Source organism: Cryptotermes secundus, unplaced genomic scaffold (assembly GCF_002891405.2).
Source record: "Cryptotermes secundus unplaced genomic scaffold, Csec_1.0 scaffold74, whole genome shotgun sequence".
Taxonomy (NCBI): Eukaryota; Metazoa; Arthropoda; class Insecta; order Blattodea; family Kalotermitidae; genus Cryptotermes; species Cryptotermes secundus.
The window spans coordinates 1,253,885-1,259,096 of record NW_019745079.1 but is presented as its reverse complement, the minus strand read 5'-3'; positions in this window follow the sequence as shown (position 1 = coordinate 1,259,096).

Sequence of the window (5,212 nt, the reverse complement as noted above, 5' to 3'; positions counted from 1 at the left end):
ACTTTGTGTGGAAGTTCAAAATTTAAGTCGGATTATTCAGATAAACATGAATTTGACAAACGTCTAGACTTCTAGCTGTCATGCCACTTTGATAACTGCCTGAATTTTAGACATTTATCGAAGAGGTTTTCCTCCAAATTCTTTGAACTAAATATAAGACTTATTAAAAGCTGAAAGTTTTGTTTATCTGGAAATGACCAAATTTCCGATCGGTTACATAACGGGAAAGTCAGAGGGTATATGTTTAAAAAAAAGTAAAGCTATCCCTGTAACAGGCCGTGAAGGCCCATAGGGTTCGCAGACGTTAAGGGTCGCGCTTTACTCCCCAGGAAAATGATTTATTTAATTCCTGTACTCATTTCTGTTAGAGGTTGAGTCAACCCCAGGGCCATAGTGCGGCTGGAAAGATTAGATCAATTGAAAAATCCACCTCATCGGGACTCGATCCAGTGACCTTCCGGTTTGTAGCATAGTGCCTCAGCCAACTATGAAACCGCGTGCCACCACTCAACCCTACACCAGTACCTCCTATTTTATAGGTTCGAATTGACATCTTCCCTTGAGGCTCTCTGACCATTTTTTGCATTTCTCATGCGCTATAAGTCGCATCTGGTTTCTCCTCCTGATCTGATCATCCTTCTAATCTCGATGAAGATCACAAAGTGCAAGAGGAAAACAAGGCGCTTAGGAAACATTATCCAAGACAAAGTATTTTTAGCAGCATAAAGTGAATAAATTCCTGCGAGATTTGGTTGCCACTAACTTCCCGACAAGCAGCGGTCGCTCGGCCGGTATAGTTCGCTTGTGGACTAAAACCACGGAGTTTGTTTGGTTGTTTGAAGTTCTCACATGGCGACGACAGTGAAAATTACTTCCTTCTGAGTAGTCGAGGTCTTCATAAGCACTGAGACCTACCTACCAAACTACAAGGTGTCACAGTACAGACGCCACAAGTATTCGGTTAACTTCCTGATTTTCTGAAGAGAACGGTTTTAAGTGCCTTGATTTCGCAGAGAACCCGACGATGCGGAGGATCATAATTCCTCCATCTTCAGGATCGACGATTAAAGCATGCAAAGAACCTGCAGAAGCAGGCGGGAAGTTCTGCTCGAAATGACACGTCGTTACATCTCATAAGTCCGCGTGCTTTATGCTTACTGTTACGGAAAACTCACCTCTGTAATTCTTCCTTTTATTTCATGAAAATAGTGAAATCCAGGAATTTACGACTTTCTGGTCACGTTTATGAGAGAGGAAAGGCAAAATGTTATGCAGATTTTGGTAAGATTATTTTGTTAAAAACGGTTACTCAGATTACCAAGTCTCTAATGGAAGAGCTGCATGAAAAAAAAACCCCGTTGGAGTGGGAGATGAATGGAGCTGGCTCAGGATCATGTCTACCTTATGCAACAGATGGTTCGGCTGCCGACCGATGCCACACATCTGCATAAGTTCTTGGCCACCGTGAAATTCTACAGCGGCAGTGTAAATCGAGCATGGCGAAGACACAGTGAAACTTCCGAGTGTGTGACGGCGGCAACGGGGAACCACTCACTGTTATGAAGGGCAGCATCAAGATGCCCTGACCCCAAGAACTGCAGGACCTTCCTTAAAACCCCTCTCCCCCTCCCGCAAAATTCTTCACAGATCTATTTCCACATTTTCACGTGTGGGTTACATGAAAACTGCCTAATCACATGTCAAGTTTCATCACATTCAGGTTTTTACTGGGTTTTTGGACTTTTCCATCGTCCGGTATTCTAGAAGATAACACGACGTTTCGGAAACTGGATCTGTTTCCGTCCTCAGGAGAAAGGTGAAAGACACGTACTCAATTGGGCCCCTTAGAAAGACCTAATCTCAGTCACTAAGGTAACTTAACGTAACGTAAGCTGGCCTAGTGAATGAGGTTAGCTCTTTCTAAGGGACACAAGAGTGTAGATATCACTCCCCCNTTCTGGTGCGGACAAAAGTGTCGATACCCCCCCCCCCCCCCCCCCCCATTCACCTGAGTACGGAAACTGATCTCAATCCAGTGACTGTGCTTAGCTCTTTCTAAGGGGCCCAACTGAGTATGCCTATAGGACTAATGTAACCTTTGCTGTTTTGAAAAGTAGACAGGTTAAAAGAGTCTTTGAACCAAGAAATAAACAGTCTTTTTTTCTGAATGCACATTTGGACCCAAGATGGAGGGTGTACTCTGAATCTGGAGAAGTTTTCATAACGCGGGGGTGCGTAATATCCACTCGTCACCAGATATTATTATGATGATGAAACAAAGTGGTTGGAGAGTGGGGTCATGAAGCACGCAAGCGACAAAAGATACATGCTTCCAAGCTGCTGTTAGAAATCCTAAAGTATGGATATTACTTGGAAAGCCTAGGACTAGATCGGAGGATAATTTTAAAATAGATTAAAATAGGACACACGAGTGTGGATACGCCTAATCTGACTTAGGATAGGGACCAGTAACGGGCTCTTGTGGACACGAAAATGAATATTCATGTTCCGTAAACTGCTGGGAATATCCTATATCCTATATTCTATATTCTGTAGAGCTTTTTTTAAAAGAGATATGAAACTAGACATCAATTATAATTACATGTAAAACAGGAGTTGTTCGGCTGCACTTAGTGTGGGTCTCCATTACCAAATTTCATCGAAATCTTTCAGTATTTTTATATGAAATATGTGGACTGACAGGCCTTTTCTCTGTTATGCATTTAACTTATGTGCCTACGCAGTACAAAAAAGTGTAACAATAAAAATCTAATAACAGAACGTAATGTTTATTTTTAGTTTACACGAAAGTTTATGTTTCAAAGAAAAAGGACGAAAACATAAAAATAGGAAGAATATATTAAAGGGTGGAAAAAAGGAAGGAAGAAAATAGGAAAGTAAAAGTAAAAAGAAATTAAAGCTATTCCTGTAACACGCCGTGAAGGCCCATAGGTTTGTGAGACGTCGAGGTTCCCATAAATTCTAGGCAATTGACTCACAGATGGCGTTAAGTTTGTCAGCCTTACGCGTCGGTCTCCCTTTAACCCCAGGAAAATTCGCGTTACTCATTTCAGTTAGAGGCTGAGTCAACCCCAGGGCCATAGTGCGGCTAGATAGATTAGGTAAACTGAAGAGGAATCCACCTCATCTGTACTCGAACCCGCGACCTTCCGGCTTGTAGCATGGTCCCTCAACAAACTATGCTACTAGGTGCCCGTAGAAAATAAGAATGAGAGACACAAAAAGGAATTCAGTCAGATAGATAGATAGATAGATAGATAGATAGATAGATAGATAGATAGATAGATAGATAGATAGATAGATAGATAGAGAGTAAAGTAAGAACGAAATAAATAGGAAAGGAAGAGAGGAGATTGAGAAAGAAGAATATAAGAAAGAAAATCAAGAAGAACTAACGGAAGATCCGTTCAAGAGTTCGGAAACTGTGACCTCACTGATCCCACTGCTGTGTGACGTATTGTTCTAGCACAAACATTCCAGGAACACATTTATTTCTTGTTGCGTTTTGTGAAAGATGAGATGGGGCCCTTGTCTCCCCGGACAAGGATGCATTTGGTTCGCTCCCAGAGGTTAATCTTGCTTCACCCATAACTCGGGTGGGCACATAGTTCTGCCGGCTGCTACAGCCAGATGTCTCTGGCGCAGCCATCACCACTAAAATATGGCCAAGGGCGACGAATTTGTTACGAGACTAGCTGAGCATGCTCGCGTGAGAAATGGAGGGTGAAACAAGAAATGCTGCGGTCCAAGAAGGGGATGAGGAACTTCCCTCTCCTTTTTCTTTCCACGTTTTAAACAATAAGCAGAACCTTTCCTATAAAGTTTGGATTTCACAGTGGAACCAACAGATTCGTTTTCTTCTGCCAGCATCTTTTAACGACTGAAGGCGCTTTACGCGTTTGTGTGGAAATATCCAAGCCACTGCGAATTACTGCCGCTCTTTTACTGCAAGGGTAAGCTTATGCCGAGGAAGATAGTTACACAGCTCAAACAGTTCCAGCTGTAGACCTGTCTGCCTCAAGAAATATACCAATGAAACTACAAAATAAGTAATGATAAAATATTTTAGATCGATCAAATGTCATTCACTGTAATACAAGGTCAATTTATGTAGCAACAGCTCCATTGTACGAAAAAGTTTAAATAATTATTTCAAATAGTTATATTCAATGACTTTCTATGACTCCTTCAATGCATTTACATGCAGATGCATAGAATAAAGAATTGTTTTACTTGACGTGCCGTAAAATACGCACGTAGCGTACATTACAATAATTAAACAGTGAGGTCTATGATCTATGTGTCTGTGAAACAACAACAACAATACCAATACCAAGTGTGCATGGTTTAAGAAGTTCGATTTTTCGCATAAATCATATTAGAAGATTCCTATAGTACCAAGAACTACGTGTATCTAGAGCTGTCTAAGAACATTCTAGAAAACTGAGGAGCTTCATAACTTGTACTTTTCTCCAAGTATAATTAGAATGACCAAGTCAAGGAGGATGAGGTTGGCAGGGCATGTAGCAAGTATGGGTGAGAAAAGGAATGCATATAGGATATTTGTGGGAAAGCCAGAAGGAAAGAGATCACTGGGAAGACCAAGGCATAGGTGGGTGGACAATATTAAAATTGATCTTAGAGAGATAGGATGGGATGGTATGAATTGGATTGGTCTGGCTCAGGATAGGAACCAGTGGGGGGCTCTTGTGAACACGGTAATGAACCTTCGGGTTCCATAAAATGCTGGGAAACTCTCGAGTAGCTGCAGAATTGGCGGCTCCTCCAGAAGGGCTCAGCTCGATGAGTAAGTAAGTAAGTAAGTAAGAAAGGCACAGTAAGATCACTGTGGTCGCGGTACAAGGGCTAAGGGGGCCCAACACTTATGCAAGTATCTAGGAACATTCTAGATTCAACTGCGAAAACAGTGATAACTGACACAGCCCTACAGCCAACAAATGTTTGATCGGAAATATCACATGGGTCTATGAAGGAGATAATTGTTCTTTATACAGAACTTCACGCACATATACTGTAGAGTCCCCTAGTCAATACGGATATTGATTTAAGGTGCTCGGTACTTAAGCTAAACCCAGTTGTAACGGAGAATGAATGAATGAATAACAATAGACATCCGAATAGTAATTATGGTAATTATCACAGAAATAATAATAATAATAATAATAATAAT